Source organism: Corvus moneduloides, chromosome 1 (assembly GCF_009650955.1).
Source record: "Corvus moneduloides isolate bCorMon1 chromosome 1, bCorMon1.pri, whole genome shotgun sequence".
NCBI classification, from domain to species: Eukaryota; Metazoa; Chordata; class Aves; order Passeriformes; family Corvidae; genus Corvus; species Corvus moneduloides.
Window position 1 is genome coordinate 35,413,783 of NC_045476.1, and position 21,704 is coordinate 35,435,486.

The following is a 21,704-nucleotide window of genomic DNA, read 5'->3' on the forward strand; positions in this document are numbered from 1 at the left end:
CTTTCAAAATACCAAGTAATTTCAGAGCTTTTGGAAGATGACTTGTTTAACTGAACAAAGAGTATTTCCTGAAAGAATTCATTGTTGCTTAATGCCTGATTTGTAAGGAAAGCATGCTATTGAAAATGGCTTAACTCCAAGATTTATGTACAAAACACAGACAAAAAAAGTGCCACTTTGTCAGTAACTGCTATTTTAAGAAAAAGCAGTAGTACCTAGTTTATACAAATCATTCTGCCTTTGTAGATGATCATGTAAATGTATTCTACTTTTCGTAAGAGTTTAAAGGAAGATGAGATTTAGATATCTAACCTATAGCTTTCCTAGAAATGAACTATTTAACAGCTCTTTACTAATGCCTGGATATTAATACCAGGAGATATGAGGAACTATTGCCCCAAATGACAGTCAGGGATTTCCCAAAGCTTGGAGCCCTCCTTTCCCTTGTGTAGGACAGAATTAGTGGCAGTGGTGGTGTGACATCCCTGTATAGCCCTTTGACTGTAGCCTGTTGGGGTGAGCAAATGCAGGTTTGAAGTGCACTTAGTCACTACTTTGTGTGTATTTATTTAAAATGATACTCTTTTGTAAACTTTCTTGGCAGTAGAGTCATTATTTGAACTAATTTAGGAGATTAAACATAAAAGGACCGTGATACAGCAGTTCACTAATGAGAATCACTTTAGGGGAAGAGTCTGATCTTCTTTCATGATGAAGTATTAACTCCTTGGGATATCAGCTGCCAGAAAACAAACCAGAAGGGACTGCTGGGCTTCTCACCCAGCCAGATGTTGACTGAGACCCCAGGGACCAAGAGGACCGAAAAGAGACTTGTTAGAGGGAAGTAATAGCATTTGGGAATGGCAGTTCAGGAGATGGATGATGGTCTAAAAGGCTGCCTAAAAAACATCCAGGAGTAGATACATATACCTTTGGCATGGCTGCACAGGCAGGGAAATGATTTTTTTCCCAAAAAATTGTCCTCTTTCATATCAAATTAAAAATCAATATTAATGCCTGGATTCAAATACTACATTCAAAGTTTGGAATTAATGGAGGTTTCTAAAGTTGTACAGAGAAAAGAAATCATAAAGTAGAGAAATTTGGGGATTTGTACATTTTTTCGAGAGATCGGCCAAGAGTTCCTGTGTTTCACAATAAATTTGGTTCTATTTGAAATTTTCTTCTCTAAAAACTCTGTCAGTAGACCAGAATCAGTGATATTTTCCCTATCTCTGCCCTCCTGGAACCTAGGTTTCCTGAAGAACGTCTTCCACTTGCAGTACTCCCATGTTCCACTGCAAACTCTTATATTTGATCTTTCCTTGCAGACTACAGGAGCCATGTGGACTTGAGAAACACTGCTCACAATGATGAAGCTGAGTCACAGAAAGGTTTCCAGAATCTGGATCACAACTGACTGTGCTCTGGGCATAAGAACAACTTATACAGACATCTCAGAATAAATGTTTCTTCATCTTATTGCACAACATTCAATATGCATTTTGCATACACGGAAAGAAAGAAAATGATACAGAAGCAGCTGTAACAATAAAAAATTTCTTGTTATCTGCTGCAAGGGAAGAGCTTGCGCAAGCCCAAAAACGTTCCCATCACTGCTTTCTTGACATGATTGCTTCTGCTCCCAACCTGGTGCTGCTTTATTAGGAAGTAAATAGAGATTCCTCTGTGTCTGAGGACAGCTGTGAGCTAGAATTTACCAAAATGCCCTGCCAAACCCGTGTCCCACCTGACCCAGGAGGAGTTTCTGCTCCACATGTCTGCATCAATACCCATCACCTGTAGGAAATCTCCCATCCAAAGAGATGGGGAAGGCCCTCCCTGCATAAATGCTGGCCTGGAAGAAAACAAGGCTATAAGAAGCTTGTGGTGAGCAGCCTTTGTCTTAGCCTTTGCTGAGAACAGCTTTTGGTACTCTGTAGAGCTGGATAGCGAGGTATCTGGCACTTGCTATGCACAGGAAGTTGGTGTGGTGGGTCCATTTGACCCTTTTGGATAGGAGCAGCATGAGTGACAGCAGTAGGTTTGCTGGGCTCCTGCTTGCATGGGACACTGTGGTTTATTGTGTACACACCTGGTGTATGTTGTCCTTCTGTGCTGTTATCACAGCTGAACAGAAATTGTAACACCACTGTGTTACTATTCTTGGTGCAAATGCTAATGGCCACCTAAGTCTAGAAAAGTAAATAAGTTGTCCATGAAATGCTACATTCCGGCTGCACTCAGCAATGGGAAGCTGTCTTGCCTACAGCCCTCTAATTAGTGTGCTTATGAATACTCAGTTTAAGTTGGGCCTTTTTCAACCTTACTTCAGTCAAATTAAGTCTTCTTAAGTTATATTTTGTACAATGGAGGCCTGAAACTTCTGCTGATCCCTTGCAATCTGTGTGAAGCTTGCTGGTGGTAGATAGGACAAGTGTGAAGTTATTTATTTTCTGAGGTGGGGTTGTTTTTTTTTTTACCCTAAAAAAAAGCTAAATTTCAAGAAGAGGATAATATATTCCCTTCTTTCCAGAAATTCATGAAGTCTTTTGCCTTCCTGGCCATATCAGCCCCATGCCTTGAAATGCTTTTGCCTATTGGCTTGTGTGTGTGCACATACTCCTGCTGCAAATTTTTGTGTGTGCATATTTATATCTTGGTGGCTGTGTTGCCAAGGAGCTCTGAGAGAAAGCAGAGCTGAGATAACTTCTAATCCACCTTTCTGTGATAATGTGGCGCAAAGTGAAAAAAGCCAGGGGTCTTTCTCTGCTCTAGGTTTGGTAGACTGGGGCCTTTAACACGCACTTGAGACTTTGCTCTTTCTGTCTCAGGGTTAGTGCTTGGCAGGGGAGAAAGCAAGTATCTGGGTAAATGGAAACTGTAGGCCTTTGCTTGAGGGAGACTTAGAAACGGAATGAATGTTTCTGATTGGGTCTGGGCAGATGGCCACTGTCCTGTTATCTGTGCCTTCTATCAAAGTGCTCTGTTTAGTTTTCCTTGTCCATCCTTTTGGAAAAGGAGTCACAGAGTTGGAGGTGTGTGAGTCCTGCCTGGGCTGCTGTTGCTTTCCTGGTTAAGAAGAGGGATGGACATAAAATGATTACCATTCCTCAGTAGTTTTTCAAATGTGGAAGTCCCTGTCCTTAGTTTCTGTTCCCCTGGAGGATCTCTGGACTGTTTGCAGAGGCAGCAGGAATCCAAAACAGGCAATGACCTCCTGGTCCTTTCTTTCATCACAGAATTTTGTTGCTTTTACTCAAAGCAGAGCCCCAGTTTTCCTTATCTGGTAGAGTGTCCAGACTGTTGGACCATTCTGTAGTTGGGTGATGATCCTTTCTTCTTCTCAGAAACTCTTCTCTTGAGTTGAGACAGCCATGCTTGAGCTGCAATGCCTGATGTTTATCCAAAACCCTGCTAAAAGCAGGTTTGTTTTTGGAGTAGGCATTGTCTGAGGAAAGTGTTCTTCATAGCAGAATTCTTGACTTGGCTCCTGCCTTCATTACTTGTACATAACATAATGTGTGCTTCTTGGTAGCATGGACTTGCAGAGCTGATTTTGCTGATATTACCCTTGCGCAGCAAATAGAAAGAGACAGTTTGACAGAGAATCTTTGAGGGATAATTAATTTTTCATTTTGACAAGGGTTTCAATTAAGTGTGTTACCCTTCTTCATCTTCTGGATATCATGAATAATGGGCCAAATGTTCCCATGGTGTAACTGCATTAATGACCACAAATAAGATGTAAACACATGCGCCATCATTTGAAGTTTTGTCATCCATAGGCTTTTTAGGATGTTCAGTGCTTTTGCCTTTTCCATCTCCATTTGTTGTCTGGCTTGGCTTTTCGGAGTCTTATTAGACTATAAAGAGAGATCTAGAATATGGAATGCACACTTGGCTTCTCGCTTGTAGTGTTACTGATAGGATGATATGTTCTATAATTTAATGCTTTTGAATGGATGCATGCCAATGAAAAGGCAAGGCATTCATACTGGTCCGTTTATTCTCAATAAAAATAAAAAGCAAATAACAAACACAGGTGACAGTTTTGTTGTACAAGCTTAGGTTAAAAGACATCAGTGACTAATTCTGCCACTTTCTGACACTGGGGTGTTTGGTTTTACAGCCTTTCCTTTCCACTACCGTGATATTTGGGTTGTAATTTCTTACCCATGTAACATTTGCAACATATCAAGAATAGTAAAATAGGATCGTGGTTCTTGCACTAGCTAAGCTCAAGATGTAACTTATAAGAGGTCAGAGCTCTGTTATTGCTATTAGACTGCAAAGGGCATCCTCTGTGCTGACTCCAGGCTCCAGAAGGCCAGTGTGTCTTCTCTTTTTGCCTCCTGTTCCAAAATTGCTCTTCCCAGCTGCCACTCTTCCTGCCTGTGTGTCCATATCTGCTTCTGTATCTCCTTTCCTACTTGCTTTCCTCATTCATCTGAGCTTCATTTTCATGTCTCCTTCCTCTTCTCTGCTTATTCACCCCTTTGCAGCTTTGTCAGGCTGCTCTCATTCTTCTCTGCCAGAGCATTATCAAGGAAAGCAGAGGGCACAACACAGGCAGCTGCTGTCAGCTCTCCTGTCTGGCTCCACGGAGACCTCAGATAGACAAGAGAAAAGAATAATTGCAACAAGCATTTCACTTGGCCCTTTAGCCCTGGGATGCTCTGTGGAGACAGCCTAATCCAGTTGAACACAAGAACTGAGGGAGGTTGGAGCAAGGGACCATCAAGGATCTTTGCAGACAAGCTAATATGTTCCAGCTGAACATTTGTGAGCATTAATTTATTTTTGCAGAGGCTTTGAATATGGGCACAGGCAGAAAGCACATTCTTGATGAGATGACAAGCTACTTCCCAAATGCTAGGTCTCCACTCTCGAGCACAGGAGATTGCAGAGCTCTGCACATGGCTGAAAGACACCCCTTCATCAGCTCTCCATCACCAAATTATGAAGTTAAGGGAAGTCTTACCTGAGGTGAGTGCACTGAAATATTTCAGCATGGCAAGTGAGTCAAGATTGCTAACAAAGAGAGATTCCTGCTAGAAGGGCAGTCTGTGCACAACTCCTGATATAGCTTGTGGGAGAATAGGAGGAGAATTACTACCATTTTTGTTTTAATCCTCTCTGCTTCTTTGTGGTTTCAACAACAGCCCCTTCTCTATCATATTCACTCCTTGGTTCTTCTGCTTGTTTCTCTTTTTGAAGCACCTTTAAAACGTCTCAAAACCAATCCCTGTTTCAGACCTTCAGACACTAAGGCAAATGATGCAACAGCTTTGTGCCCCTTCACAAGACTATAGTGCTGCTTGCCTGAGCAATGTTGGGTTCCCTTCCTCCTGTGACTGGTGCACAGCTCTTGGGACATGACCAGCTCCTGCCTGGTCATCTCTGAGACCATGCCTGTCTTCCTAATCTCAGGTGAAGCTGTGGTGGTGGTGACTTGATTCCTACCTTGCTGGTACTTCAGATTCTCTTCTCAAGTCTGATACTCAAAATTGCCACTTCATGCTGCTCTGCCAGTTGATGTGCTCATAGGATGAGAGTGAATTTTTGTGGTGGATATTACAGAGTGATGAGAAAACGTGGTGTTATGGGTCACTTGAGCCAGGTTTTTTGCTAAGCATTATGTTGCCTTGGGGGTGCTATGAGGGGCTGGCAGAATCTTATCTTTCCACTTGGAAGTCTCACAAGCCCTCTCTCTGAAAAATGTATCCTTCTCAGGGGTTCCCATGGATAGCTAAAGTCATCATGACCTTTGTAGGGCTGTGAAACATATTGGTGTCACTCCACTATCCAAGTCAAGGTTACTGTGATACTTCAGGGTCAGATCTGGAATCAGGGTTCTCCCTTAGCATCTCTTTCTCCAAATGTGTTTGCTTTGGTCATGGTTTATGAGATGGATTCTAGACCACAAAAACTGTCTAAATGGAAATCTCTTGTGTTTTGTTATGGGCCTTTTTTACTGGATTGGTGTCTAAGCCTGCTCTGTACCTGTTCATCAGAGAATGCTTTTTCTTTAAATAATTATCCTCAGGATCCGACTTAAGTGAGTAGAAATAAATGTGTGCAGAGTCAGTAGGTGTTGTGAGAAGAGGAGCAGAGCCTGCAGAATTGCCATTGCTCCACTGTCTTCCTCCAGGCTCGTGTTCTGGTGATACAAAAAATAGAGATTAACTGAGTGTGCAAGGTGTTCAAACATTAGGAAAATCATAGTGAGAAAGCAGTTTTGGACTGTCATAATTGTATTATGAAGTGAATAAAATAAAACCTGCATGCTTGAGGAAAGTGCTTTAATGTGAAGTGATACCTGCCTTTAGCAGAGTGATTCTCAAGTCCGTTCAAGAAGACAAAATGCTCATATGTGGAAGAATAAAAATGTAGCATGTGTGCCTATAGAACAAGTTTTTGTTGCAGCTGAGTAGTTGTAATAGAGTATCATAAAGTAGAAAACAGAGAAAGTATTACATATTTCAGACCCAAATGGGAGAACAGTGCAATATTTATTAGAGGCCGGACACTGGATCTATTTAGAAAAAAAAAGAAAAGCTCTACTTGGAATTTGACATCTGCCTGGTAGCTGGATCCATTCCTGCTTTAACAGCCCACACAGAGTGACACTCTGCAAACACAACATTGTCACCTGAACAATTCACTCAACAGCTCGCTCTGCTGTCAATCACAGCAGACGTGTTTCTCTTCTTAAAAAAATTTTTTATACCCCCTCATTTTTTTTCTTTTGTCTCCAAGTCTTTGTTGATGTTGACAGCTCATCCTTTGGCCATCATTCATCCTGGCTACTGCAAACTTCGGAGAAAATAAAAACCCTGCTCCCCTAATCAGATTAGAGGGCTTGCAAATTGAATTCAGCCCCTCTCAGTGTCCCCTCAGCTGGCTGTCATTAGGAGCAAAGGCTGGCCCTTGGCAGAGGTCCAAACACCAGCTAACTGAATTTGAGATGCTGGAGTCTTGACAGGCCAACGAAGGTAATTGAAGAGCTGTGGGGATCTTGTAAAATTTCAGGCAGTAGGGATTACACTGGGGGGATCTTCAGGACCCATCAGTAAAAAGGGACAGACCACCGAAAAGCAGCTCTCCTCATTGTTAAGACTGACACAGATGAATAGAGGAAAAATACTGAAATGCAAAAATTAGGTTTTTGACTTACTGACTTCTTTGCCCCCTTCTCTGCCTCTGTCTTGACTGAATGCCCAAATCCAAACATCATTGACTGGTCATAGTTCAGAAATGTCTGGAGGCCTCAGCTATTCTGTAAACATGAGGAAATAGTAAATGCTGTGTTTGAATAACTTTAGTTCTTAAAATATTAAGAACAGAAAAGCAAGCATACAAACTAATGCTTAGATTTATTTTCTGAAGTATCTTATCCTGGAGGCCTGATAAGTCTTCACTCCATATAACTTTGCCTTTCAGTTCAAGTTGTCTTGCTTCAGCTGAGACCAGCTATTTCACAGCAGAACTCCACGTTGTCTCAGTCACTGATGTCTCTTCTACCATTAGAATTTGCTAAATATACCAAGGCAGAGGGGAAACTCTTTTTAGCCAGTGTTCCAGCACTTGTAAGTACTTGTCTCGGCAAAAATGTTTTGGATTTTATCCACATGTAGAAAGGTTCTGATGGGGAAAACATTAATGTTATGGTCTGTCAATACTTGTGGATTTGGGATTACTTTAGCAAATTGTTACATCAGAGGACAGGCACCACAGATCCCATAGATTTATCAGAGCAAGACTAACTTCAAAAGAGAATAACTGGACCTAACTGTGCTCCTTGAGGTGCAGTATGCAGACCATGGAAGAGAAGAATCCCACTGTAAAAATGTTAAGTCGTTTAAGAAGATCTAAACTAATGATGAAGCATATAGGTGGACCTGTCCTGGGCACAAGAAAGTAGCACAAGAAGTGCAGATGCCCTCCCTATCTGTGCACCTTCCCCTTTCAGAAGGAGCAAGCTGATCCCAGCAGCCTGTATCCTTGATCTCTTTAATATCGCAGTTACTGTATTGACTGTATCCTTGATTAGAAATCTTCACGTTCGTGGTTTTTAAAAGTCACACTCTTCCCTCTGCACCATCCCCCAAGAGAAAGATGTTTTGCCGAAGAAAACCACATTTCAAGGACTCCAGGCCTGACACACTCTCAGGACACTTCATCTGTTTCTCAACCCAAGCCCAGCTCTATGCCAGCTACATAATTTTAGCTGAGCTACTGGTGCATATTTGGTCTCTCACCATTTAACATTGTTATCAGCTGCCTCAGCCTCCCATCCATCATTCGAAGTACAGTTTAGGAAACCAGAATAACACAACATACATTACAGGCAGTCTTCAACTTCTGTAGACTTGCACAGCCCTAGGGATGGCAAAGGAGCTAATCTCATTTAAAAGCAAAAAATAAAATAAATTTCTAAGGTCTTGTTCTGTTCATGCAGTGTTATAAGTAGGACCAGAAGTGTAACCTGCTGCTGAAATTGTTGATCAAAGTCCAACTGCCCATAACTTCACCAGGTTATATCCCCTTTCAGTACTAAATGTTTGCTTTGGACTGGTTTAATATGATAATGGGGGATTTAAGACTTTAGCTCTTCTGATCATTTATGTGGAAGACCACATGATGCCATATGATATTCCCAGTGTGTGCTTCCTTGGGTCTTCCTGTGATTTATAAGAATTTGCCATTGTTCTTCTACTGATGGCTGCTGCATAGCTGGGCATAGTCTTTGTGCACTGAATGGGATCTGTGCAAGGTAACAGAACTGAACACACGGTATGTTCACCACCCATGGGCTGATTTAAGGGTCACAGGGTAGCCATGGTTTTGGCACTTCCCAACTTGTGAGTGCTTAACTCCATGACCTGCCTTTTATGTCTGTTCCTTTCTACTTTTCACTTTAGGATGTGGGGTAATCTTCTGTAGAGAGGGGATGAAAGGAGGAAAGAAACATGCAGGCTTATCAGTTGGAGAAGGTAACTCTAAAAACAACTGGAAGTGTGACATGTACTCTCTTTCAATAGGGAAAATGACTGGAATGTCTCCATCTATTGTAGAACATCTGAATTTTCTAGGGAAAAGTTATTACATTTTTATTATATTTTAAAATTTGAATTAATTATCTTTCTGAGTAATTAAAAACAAGTCCAGCTTGCCTTTTTTTTAGGGGGGGAGGTGGGGAAGGACAGGAATGGTGTGTATAACCGACTCTTTGCCATGAGTTTTGGGAGGAACATATTTAACGTGGTACATGCAGAAGCTGTACAACCTCCTTAGTTACTAGAAACCAACAAGGTACATTTTGGGGAACTTTTAATGACCTGAAGGGGCAGAGAAGTCAAGTCTTCATAGCTTAATCATCTGCCACCTAGAATTGCTGGGTTACATGAAAGCTGAATTCTGCTAAAAATTTGCAACACAGATGCAGAGGCCTCTACATAGTCCCAGGAACTCATTAATTCCTCTTCATTCTGATAGATCTGAAATCACTTCAGGATGATCACAAAGGCCTCAAATGAAGTTCAGGTGATCTCTTCTGTTGAATGACAGACATGCCCTTAAATTTACCAAGTTTGAAAGCCTGACATAAAACATTACACTGAATGTTTTTCAGTACTCAAATATGAGTATTTACTCCCAAATAGCAACATGAAATAACATCCCAGAGCTTATCCCTGTACTTGAATGCATTGAATTTTAAAAACCCAAAACACAGTTTTTAAATCCTCTCAGACTCCAATGAGAGACTCCTGGTAAACTAAATATGGGTAAAGGACCCTTTTGTCTTGTCCAGGCCAGAGTGTGTGACTTCAAACTATCAAATTGATGACCTCCGCACTCCTGATAACACTGCCTTCTGTACGTTATACTTTCCATCTAGATGGACATATGTAATTCATACTTCCTTAGAACAAGATATTTCAGTGACTACTAGGCTTTATGTAATAGGTTTCTGTATAACTGTAAAGTATTACTTGGGAAGATCAGTACTCACAGAATAGGGCAAAAGAGCATTTTTTCTTTTCCTAAACAGCAATATTTTTCTCTTCAAGCCTTCTCCTTCTACCTACATTTTGGTCTGCAAAGAGCCCTTTGCATGATAGGAAACTCTATCCACCCAATCCATTACTACAGAAAAACCTTTGGAAACTGTTGGTCAGCAGTGGCCAAAGTTGAAAAGGGTGCACCTTATGTAAAGAAACTCCAAGAAGATTATGACTTGACTACGTTTGCAGTGCCCCTATGGAGCAGGGCCTCAGTTAAGCAGAATGGGTATGTGGTACCTAGCAGCTGCCTCTTCCTCTACATATGACAATTGTCATATGTATACATCAACTGGTGTATATTCAGCTTGCTTTTTATCCTTGGTCTGGTTGTGATGTGTGAGGTCTCTAGCTCAGGTGAGGTGAGTGAAGAGGGTGTGGGGATCTTTGTGCTTCTGACTCTGATTGTGAAGTTTGTTATTGTCCTAGAGTGCTTCTTTTTCTATAAGATGTACTCCAAAAGGAGACTTGTCAGGAATCTGCCATGAAACCACTTTAGCAAAAGCCTCCCTAAAGAAGAAAACAAAAGTCCCTTCAAGAGCTGTCCTTGTTTTCTAACCTCTCTAAGTTTGCATCTTCTGCCTGCATTTTTCGTCTTCTAAAACTTGACAGATACCTCCTCTTGCTATACTACTTTTCTAATAGGCAGCCTCTCCAAAGTGGCCTTGTGTGTGTTGGCTGTACAGCTGAGAGTGAGGCCTCACTTTGTGTAATGGTTTAATTATAATGTCAATGTGGATTCATTAGCATGACAGCTGTCACTGTAAATGGGTGAGCAGGGAGGCTTTTGGACCTCCTGGGGTCAGGGTAATTGATGTAGTGAACAGAATACTGTATTCACTGAACAATGGGATGGGCTTCCATTCTGACCCGGGAAGGGCAATCAGTGTAAGCGGGGAATCGATAGCAGCTGAATTTTCATCCATGATCAGATTGATTCAACCATGTTAACCTTCATGTGCAGATTATATTCTGCTGGAGCCCGGGTGACTCTAGCACACCCTGAAGAAGGACAGGCAAATGCTGATGCTTTCATTTTTAATATAAATCTTGAACAGACACAAGAGCAGCTGCAGTTTTGCTCCACCACTCTGATCAGAGGAAAAGGGGATCTGCTTGAACATCTGGAGGCAGTTTTTTATGTTTGTTTTGCCATCGCTTCCCCAGTTCTTACTCTTCTTGACATTTATTCCACAGTTTGTCTTCCTTTGCCAACTATGCCTTTGGAAAATGAGCGGTACTATGCTATTAGCTAACAGCACAGTATTGCTCATTTTCCTTAAAGGAACTTGCCCCATGGAGTAGCACCATATTTGTGCTGCCTTTATGGGAGTCCTGGTAAAGGTTTGTGATATTTGATATCTACTACAGGTTTGTTTCTTGGCAGGTCCATCACAGATCTTCTGTTGCTATTTCTCCAAATGGAGTTTACCTCATGCTGACGACTGATTTCTGAAATATTTTCTCATCTAATTTTTTTGGTTCTTTTCAGTGTTACTTGTGCAGTTGACCAAACATATAAACAAAAGAAATATTGCTGGGGAGTACAAGAGTTAAGAAAAATAAGGTGTTAGTGTACAATCTGTAGGTGTCTTCTGTAATCTTTGTAAGGTAACCTGCATACTAAATTCATTCCTCTAAACATTGAGCTAGGTAAAAATAAGTTGAAGCAAAGAAATTGAGTAAATTATACTTAAAGGTGGCATTGACATCACTGTTTTGAGGTATCTTTTATTTCTTCCTTGACAGGGTAAAAAGTGCTCACTAATTCTTTTGCTGATGACAGAGAGAAGTGTGTAGAGACTTTCTTCTGTTTGTCTTACAAAATTAAAAAACATCCAGTTTCCCATGAAAATAGAATATTCTTGTTTGAATTCATACTGAATAATAAAAGTTAGAAGATGCATGGCAAGACTTTTAAACTGCTGACAGCCTCCTTTGTCCTCTGCAACCATGGCTCTTTTTGTAGCAGAGAAGCTGTGTGCATTTTGGGGAAAAGCACACTCTAGTACCTGTGATTCAGCTCTGCACCAGCTCTGCTTATAGTCAAACTTGAGTTTTGGTCTCCTAAGGCTGATCCTTCCACATAAGCCTGATGTTGGGAGAAACCTGCCCTTTGCTGGTCCCTGCCTCCTCCAGTGCTCTGGCACTTGGGAGACTCAGATGTGTTCCAAGGCAGCTCCGAGGATGTGTCTGGAAATACAGAACACACATGTTGGGTGTAGGAGAACAGTCTACAGGGAGAGAGGGAGTACAGATACTTGGGGAAACAAATGGACAATTAACACCAGTGATGGGAAGATCTGGCTGAAGTAGAAACTCTGATGCCAGCAAAGCAGAGTACAACAGGACTTTCTAACGCTTAATGCACATTAAAGTGCACAGTGAGATGAGCAGGGAAGTGTGTGGGCTAGGGTGTGCTGAATGACCACTGTGTCACAGGCTCTTGTCTCACTCTTAAGGTTACTGCAACTACCAACAACCCCAATGCCCTTGCTCCTGAAGAAACATCACTCAGCTCCCTTAGTGAGGATCACATACTCCAGGCTACAAAGCCAGGGGGGAGAGATTTGGTTTCAGGGGCTTCGGTAGAGCCCTTCCAGGAGATTGCTTCTGAACACATCTGAGAACAGGAATTGCATGAGGAATAGTATACTTAAATAAACATTTTTTCCTCTCTAACACCCCAGTATAATCCTAATTTTGTATCTCTGGCATCTTCAGGCTATCTTTTCAGTTTCTAAGTATGAAGAAGCTCAAATATCACTGGATGCTAAGACCTATTATGCAGCCCTTTATTTGCCATCTTTGTCACCATGGGCAGAGATCTTTCTGCTCTGCAGGCACTGAAGGAGTTTTGATTAGGAGTTACTGACATTTGGAGAGAGGACAGCACAATTCATACTCCCCATAGCCCAGCAGACAAAGGTGGGATTGCTGAATACCACACTTTCCCTTTCTACCTGTCACACTATTCCTGTTTAGCTGTACATGAAAGTGCAACTCTTTATAACAGAAGAAAGGCTGTACAAATAATTTCCAAAATTGGGTTGGTTGTTGCTTGACAAAAGTCACTGAGAAGGGTCAAAAACTCCCAAAGCTTCTCCTGCCTTGGGCTGCTTAACTTTTCAGGAGATGAGAGGGAAAATAGATTGTCTGAGATGACCAAGTATTGAAATGGGAGTACTATATCTGGAATGACTGTCTCAGTCCAGACCTTCTGGTAGGCTGCCCTGGTTCAGAATTTTGGGGGTGTTTCACTGTGTTTATGTTAACATTGTCTTCAGCTGTTTATTATGGTGGCTTTCTAGGCATATATAGCATTGGTAAATGCCTTTTTTTGGTTGGAAATGTATCAGTAGAAGCAGATTTCAGAAAAATTAAATTCATGGACAAGAAAATAGATACCTTCAGTAGCAAGCAAAGTTATGTGAGAGATTCTAAATTTGAACCAAAAATTGACAAATATGTTTTCCAAAGACTAGGAAGAAGTGACATTGCAGTTAGTTTGTTTTAGAATAAGGGAAAGCTCTGCAATAAATGAAGATCCCCAAGCACACACAGGGGCTGGAGATGTTTAGAGTTAACCTGCTGGTTAGGGGGCAGTTTTTAAAATCCTCTGTTGAAAGGAAGCAACTTCCATGATTAAACTGGACTTGTATAATTCATCAAAAGGGCATTCTCTGTGTCCTTTCCACCAAATGTATCAACCTACTTCGATTTAACACCGCACATTGGAAACGCATGTTTAAGATCTATACAGTGGATATCAACCTGTACCTGGTTAAAATGTAAAAAAAATATTATTAATACTGATAAAGGATAGAGAAAGGAGAAAGTAGGGAGAAGGCACAATCATATTGACTCCTGAGGAGGCTTGTGTACGCACACACACATGGTGTCGCCTCTGTTGGTTGCATAAGTGCTTTTAAAATAATGAAATTACTTCCATCAGAAGGAGGAGAGAGATTCTTGCATGATATGGCTTTTGGGGAGGAGGGAGGGGGAGTAGGAAGGTTTGCTTTTGTGATTTAAAAATATCTATAGCTGTATTTATACCAGCCAGGGAAGTTGTGTTGCCAAGTCTTTTAAAGCTTACAGAGGAAACGCAACACAAAGCAAGAAAAATATCTGTGGAAGTACTTTAGAATGAGCTCCAGAGGGGAAAAAAAAAAGAAAGAAATTTCCAAATGCTGCATACTGTGTGGTCTTTAGACAACTACTTTGAGGGAAGGAAGAAGAAAGGCTGTATAAAATGCAAATGTACATACATATGCCTCCTGGCAAACTGGCCTGAAGGCTGTGACCAAAAGCAAGAGGCTTTTGAACTTTTCATTTTGTTTGTCTCTGAAAAGAAGGAAGAGGCCCTACTGCAATAATCATCTTCCTAAGTTTCTATTCTGAATAGCATCAGAATTAAAGAGAGAGTGTACAGCAGGAGGAGATGTTTCATTTGGAGGAGGAAGGGAGACCCCTCCTGTGAAGTATTTCCGATTTGATTAGTGTTGGCTGAGGTAGGTACTAGGAAATCAGGGGACATGTGCAGTGGGTTTGGTGTCAAATGGCTCAGCCAGAGCCATCATATAAGTAGAGGTCATAGAAGCAGCCCACACTTGCACTGGGGAGGGCATTAGTCTGGAAAGTGGGGGGGCCCACACAGCCAGATAAGAACTCATACACTCTGTGTGACAGGGACTGTGCACCATGACAGGAGGTAGTCCTTCCAACAGCCCTTCTGCCTTTTCCCTTCTCCATCAAACCATGATTCATAACCACTTTCATCTGCTATTTTTGGTACCAGTCCAGGGAATAGTCTGGCTATGGATGAGCAGTACTGTATTTCTCTGGGTACCTGTGATAGTAGTTGAACGTTTTTGAGAACAACCACCCTCTCAACCAGTCAAGAACAACTGGGCAAGTGAAACTTCTGTGCTTCCTTACTAGAACATTTTTTCCTCCCCGATGGAATAAGGTACCATTTCTATATAACTAGATGTGCGTGCAAAGTATTTTGTAGTCTCCTGAGAAACTGCAGCAGAAAAAAGATTTCTTTAATGACGCATGCTTGTATAGAATTTACACTTCAGAAAAGAAACAATATCAAGGGAGTTTTCCCTCAGCTTATAACTGTTTATGGACTAGCACCTCTCCTCTCCTACTCCCTAGCTAGTCATAAGAAATAGAGCCTGCCACAGCTGACAGCAAAAGCAGCTGCTGCATGTCTGCAGTGCTCACATTTGGCTCCTGCTGTGCAGGGTTCTGCCATGCTGCCAGTGTGTTGGAAAGGTTAATGTGAGCCTCAGAAGCATGCCTAGGAAACCAGTCCCATGGACTGACCACCTTGCTCTGACTGCTTCAGTGTTTGAACACCAAGTGGAATGTATAGCTGCGATCCCTTTGTTTCTTGACAGAAGCTGTAAAGTCAATGTAGTACATGACTTTTTGTCTGCATGAAGGGTCTAGGAAAACGTGTTTCCAGTGGTAAGATGGCCCATTTATTTGTCTATGAGGAATAGGCAGATTAAGGAGAAATTCTAATTTAAAAATGCATGTTATTCAAGTAACTACTGAACAGTGCAAAGAATAAACTGACTTTCTTTTTTATTCAGACCTCTTCTGGCAATGTGACTTATGTAAGGGATTGATGCAACAACAAAATCTATGTTACATCACTATGTTTCAGTCTTCCTGGCCAAGGATGATGACATACACAAACATATATAACCTTACTCAGCGCTGTCGTAGACTCTCTGTTAAAAATAAAGCTAAGACCTTCTTTCCTAAAGTCTCTCATTCTTCCTTAAGACTCCTGTTTTCATTTCCCTCTTTCTCCTGTGACTATTAGGCATTCTCCCTGAAATCCTGGGGACTGTCAAGAGAAACGATGACATGTCTTCTCTTGCAAGTAGACCAGAAGTCTGCAGTGGCAGAGTCAGAACTGATTGCCTATCTTATCTCAAGTCGCTGGTCTCTAATTCAGGCTTTGGCAAATATCTACTAGTCCTGTTTTTTTTCTGGAGCTACAGGTTAGTGTTTAATGTATTACTTTTCTGGGACTTTGCCTATCAAGAATGAGAAAAAAAAGCTTTTGCCTTTTTTGATACCATCTGGGAAGGGACTCAAATCAAAATTTCAAGTCCAGAGAGCCCAGAAGGTGAGAGGGTGAAGGACTGAGGACCTGGTTTTCCGCCGCCCCTGAAGGATGACAGGCCACGATTTATCAAATAGTAGATAAACTTCAAATCAAACAGAATTATGTCAAATTGACTTGAGAGATTCACTTTGTCCTTGACCAGTGGTGATTATTTTAAAATGTGTTTATTGAAGTGAGATCCTTGCCAAGAAGGAACCATAATAAAAGGAAAGTCTTCCTTTGTCATTAACCAAGTTTCCTTCATCACTGTGTTATGAAAGAGGTTTCAGAACAGTCCAGTATCAATACCTACCTATCCTCTGTGACCCATAAGCCACCCCGAAGGGTGACAGACAAATAGTGTCTCTCTGCATGACAGAATACCACCTTACCTGAGACATCCAGGCAGTTTAATTCAGCATTGCATCTTTTCTATGCCACTGGATGAGCAAGTTGCTGTTAAACTTGCAAGAGAACTAAGTATAGCTTGCATGGTCTCATTTTCAGAAATTCATGGCTGTGAATTTAGACTTCTTGTTGTGGTCACAGTCTGTCTGTTTAGAGAAAATGGTGTGACCATACAGCTTTTTTGATAGCATCTACCCGAACCATAGAAGTTGATATGAAACAACAGGCTGTATGGTTGTCTGCAAACCCATTGCATGAACCCATGGGCTACAAGGCTAAATTTGACTCAGTGCATCTTGGTATCTACTTCTTACTCAGAAGGAGCAATCTGTCTTCAGAAAAAGATGGGGAGGGGAACTGCTGGTTGAGGGTAGAATAACTTTGCATACTAGGAGGTGATCACAGATATTTCCTGCTGCTGGTCCTAGATTATTTCCTTATGTGGTAGTTCAAAGATGCCATGGAAATGGTAAACTAGCATGAGCAGCCTGGTTAGCGTGATGAGCAAACTTCGCTGTGCATGTGGGTAGAAAGAATGCTTTAACATTTCTGGGTGATGAATCTCGGACATGTGCATCCATGCTGTTATATTCAGCATAGTGTTACAGCAGCTTGCTCTGTCCTACCTTGCAGGACACCAGTCCATGCACCAGTCCATCTCCCATACATACCGAAGTCAAATTATTCAGTGGAGTTTTTTTTTCTGAGAGAGGCATAATGACACTAATCTGCTGTCTCCACATTATTGCACTCAGGCATGGTCATGAAGCCTAGGATAGAATATTTTCTGTTGAAAGGGATCTCCAGTGATCCCTAGGTGTAGTAAAACTGCCTGATCACTTCAGGACTGACTAAAAGTTGAAGCACATGGCATGATATTAACATCATGCTAATTGGTTTTTTTTGGTGGTAGTACGCTCCCTAAAAGAAGTTCCATCACAGAATGAAAAATATCGTGTTACAAAATTTGAATAGAAAATTTCTGCAATGCAGTTATACTTTTAGATAAACAAGGCTCCACCCTGTGTTAGTGTATCATTGTAGGGCAGGAGCACTTTTGAAGTCTGTCTCCCACACGTCCCCACTTAACATGCTTTGGTTTGTGTTGTGAGGCAGTCCTGGAGGTCACAAACCTTGTTTCTTCTTTGTGGATGGAAAGCAGAGGATGTGTGACCAATGTGCTCCAGCTAATGGGTTCTAAGCCTGGGGGAAGTGGGTGAGTCCCAGGCTGAAGCACCCCTTCAGTCAAGTGCAGTACGCAGCTGGGTTCTCTCCACCATCTGCTTTGCTCTGCAGGTCCCCTCCTACTGCAGCAGAACTGCATGCTATGGCATACCTACCTTTTTCCTAAGACTTTAACCTGTGGCACATGTTATTTTCACTTGCTTCCTTTTTATTGCTTCAGTAATTTCATGGAGTATTGAAACTTGACTACCTCAATCCATGGGTTGTTCTTGGTTGGTTGGTTTAAGCTTTCAGTGGCTTCTGAGGTTTGCCTGCTATGTCTCTACCGTACTTTTACCAGAAACTGGACATCATCTACAGCTTGTTTTGGAGGCTGATCAATCTGCTGCTCATGCCACGTTCCAAACACCTCAATAGTTGCTTCTATATTGTAATATGTGTTAATCAGTCAAGTCTGGTCTCCGTATCTAGCATAACACTTTTGTCTGCAGGCCTATCACGTGCCCAACTGCACAGGAAACTTGCTCAAGGCAAAATCTCTGGTCAGACAAAGCCACCAAGCAACTTAATGGTATATTATCTGCTGATTTTTTTTTTCTTTTTTTATTCCATATAGGAAAAGAAAGGCCTGGTGGCTCTTACAAAGAACCTGGTTTTGTAACATTAATACTACCCATTTTGTGGCTTCTGAACAATTCTGTACTGTGGTCTCAATTAAAAACCTCTTCTGTTTATAATAATGTGTAACACCAGATCTGTTGCTGTGTTTGCATCATTATTTGAATTATTGTGATTCTACCATGTTGCTCTCTAATTCAGCATTGGTATATACATAATGGGTGGGATTTTCTGTAGGGACTGCTATTACTCTAAGCCTTTTCCTGTTGAAGCTTGTGTAGTCTTAAATCTGCTCGTAATAAAATGGATGAGTCTCACTTCTGATGATGAGGAGTTTTACCAACAGTCGTCACTTCCTCAAAATCTTTCTTGTTATTGAGTCATCCTGTTCTCAGCCCCAGATAAAGTAGGGCCGGTCTTCTATGAAATACTGACCTACTTCATAGCTACCACCTGTGTGTGCTGCTGTGGTACGAATAATGAACACTTCACATGTACGTAGTTCTAGCTGTTTTGTTTTAAGCCAACAAGCCAAAGCCTATAACATTTGGCTTGAACTCTTTTTTACCAGTGCTGGCGTATGTGCAATATTTTACAAGCATGCTACTAATCAACTTGCCCTCTGATTTATGTTTCATTATCGAGAGAGCTGAAACTGTTTAGATAATTCACGGGCAAGATACTGATGCTTTCTGTTAGTGAAATTTAAAAAAAAAGTAAGATCTATCAGCATGTAATATGACCATAAAATTAAGCACAGCCACAGCATCCCAAACCATACCGATTGAATCATTGCAAAAATGCATTTGAAACCAGGCTTTCGCTTCCAATTCTTGCAGTACATCAGGGGTTTCAACCGCTCCCTGGTAACAATAGCCTTGGCTCCTGGCAAACTTGGTGGGAAGGAAGAGAGGAAGCCTTTGCATTTTCAGCGTTGAGACAAAAGAAACACGACTTCTTGTAAGTGGAATTAGCCCTGAGCATCTTGAGGTGGATTTTGCCTGGATTCTCTTGCTAATATAGCACACCATTCTTACCGCACACTGCCATGTGACTGCTGTGCAAAGCACTTTCCACCATGACACCTAATTTTGTGGTTTATGATAGCACCTTACTAAGCTCAGAGAGGCAACAACTTGTGCCTGCAGCACAGCAGCAAATTTCTTGGCCTTTAGAGTGAGCCAAAGCTAATGGGTGCTTTGGACAAGCTGTCCCTGGAGCAGGATGATCAGTGGCTGCTTGTGGCTTGTGGCTGCTTGTGGCTGCTCTGCTCAGCCACTGACGACAGACGCCCGTCAGTCAAATGTACTGCAGATAACGTGCTGTGGATGCCAGCTTTGTCCCCCTCCTGAGCCAGCAGTGCCCCAGAGGCCAGGTGTATGGTGTCTCCCAGCCTTGTCCACTGTGGCACGGCCATGAGGAAAGGCTGCCAAGGCCTACTGTGAGCTGGGGCATTTCCCTTCTCCTTCCATGCCAACTTGTTTGGGTAGTCCCATTCATACTGAAACTGTTGCTCTTACTGTCAGAATCCTCAACTGACCTTGTTACCTTTACAATGACCTTATTGGTCAGACATCACACTGTGCTTACCAAAGGACCTAACCTAGTTAGTGTTTTGGAGTACTAGTCTCGGTCCAGCCCATAATGATTAAAGGAGAATTTATGTTTTCAGGCCAAGACCTTGAGAAATAAGATTTTAGTAGCAGAGTGACACAAGCCATCCTCATTGTACTTTCCCTCTTCAAAAAAACCCCAAACTCTGCAATTTGCTCTTTTCTGTTTACCAGAATATGTGAATGGCTCTTTATGGTCTCAACTGTCATCTTAAAGATGCTAATACAGTAGTTATTCAAAGAATTTCACTGGTTCATTCATTAAAATTAAGGATTTTTTTGGATGGAGTACAGAAAAGCCAAAGTTTTTCTTGGATGCTGAATTTTCAGTAAGTGACTGAAAACCAGCTGATGTTTGTTAGGCTACATTAAGCACTTAAATGAGCTTGGATTGGAGAACATGGTGCATGGACCATGCATGGAAAGAAGACCATTCTTTTTGCAGCATCATGTCAAGGTGTGTGCACCATTTTAGTGCCTTATGTCAGTTTTGACAACTGCTCTCCAAAGTCTCACAAGTTAAATAATCAAGAATAACTCCAAATGCACACTGCTCTGAGGAAAAATTATTTTAGAAATTGCTCTGATCAAGAAATACCAGAGCATGTAATACAGTCAAGAGATGAAGAAAGGGCAATGCCCACCACGTGCTTAAATAAGTCAGAGGAGGATAAGCAACCCAACCTACCTGATGTGGTTTGAGGTGAAGATCCAGAAGAGTGCTTGATTTTGGACCTGAGTGTGGAGGAGCACCTGATATCTAGCACTTTGCTATCCAGCTTGGCTGTGGGAGACAAAACCACAGCTTTTGAAGGTCAAGGTGCAAGGGTCAACAAGTTACAGCCTGTTTCTTCTCACGGCGGAGTCAATTACTGTGCTGTGGGTGATGTGGTATACTCCTCATCCAGCACAATGAAAATTCAGGCTGCTACAGCAACACAGGTCATAGTTCCAGGTACTGCACTTGCAGCTAGCTGAGGTCTGCAGATTTCTAGCCCAAAACACATAGCTCCTTCCATTGCTTGGCCCATTATGATCCTTCTGACTTTACCAGCCCCTGCAGTCCCTTTGGTGAGTGTGTTTGTATTTTCCTTCTGTTTTCTCTCAGCTAAAAATGACTTCAAAATATTTTGGCACTTTCTCCTCTATGGTGAGAATTTGGCCGGGCTCTCTCTGGAATAACTATCAGCCACTTGCAAAAGAGCCCAACCTCTCTGAGCCTGCCTGTGAGCCAAAGCTTTTATCAGGGAAAGTTTAATTCTCTTTAGCTCAGCTATGACTCTATTTCTGTCTTGTTGCCTCTTTTTGGGTTAGATGGTGTGATTTAGGACTGACGCCTGGGAAGGTCATGGTGAAGGCATCTTCCCTGAGGGAGGTGGGCAAGGGACAGCCTGGGTTTTCTTCCTCTTCACACGCTGAGAGAACGTGCTGGAGAAATACAGCTAGGAGTTTGAAAGGGGAGAGGGGTACCTTCACCTCTGTGCTCCCAGCTATTGAGGAGGATGACTGCCATTCTGTTGGGGCTGTGTGGGCATCTGCCCCTTTTTCCCCAGACTTTGGCTCCCCCATCCCCAAAGCTCATCTTCAAAGTCTTTTGTCCAGTTACACCGAGAAAACCGTAAATCTGTACCCTTGTTTAGTGTGGCATGTACTCTGCCTCTAATCCAATTTCCCTTCTGT

General features: G+C 41.9%; 1 long non-coding RNA gene across 3 annotated transcripts in view; it reads left to right on the top strand.

Moving 5' to 3' along the window:
* LOC116442354 overlaps positions 1–18,693 on the top strand; it is a 67,483-nt gene extending 48,790 nt beyond the window's left edge. For all 3 annotated transcript variants that reach the window (XR_004239527.1, XR_004239526.1, XR_004239530.1), the window contains one exon: positions 1,332–18,693. This is a non-coding gene — a long non-coding RNA (uncharacterized LOC116442354). The remainder of the gene's footprint in view (positions 1–1,331) is intronic.
* The last annotated feature ends 3,011 nt before the right edge of the window (positions 18,694–21,704 follow it).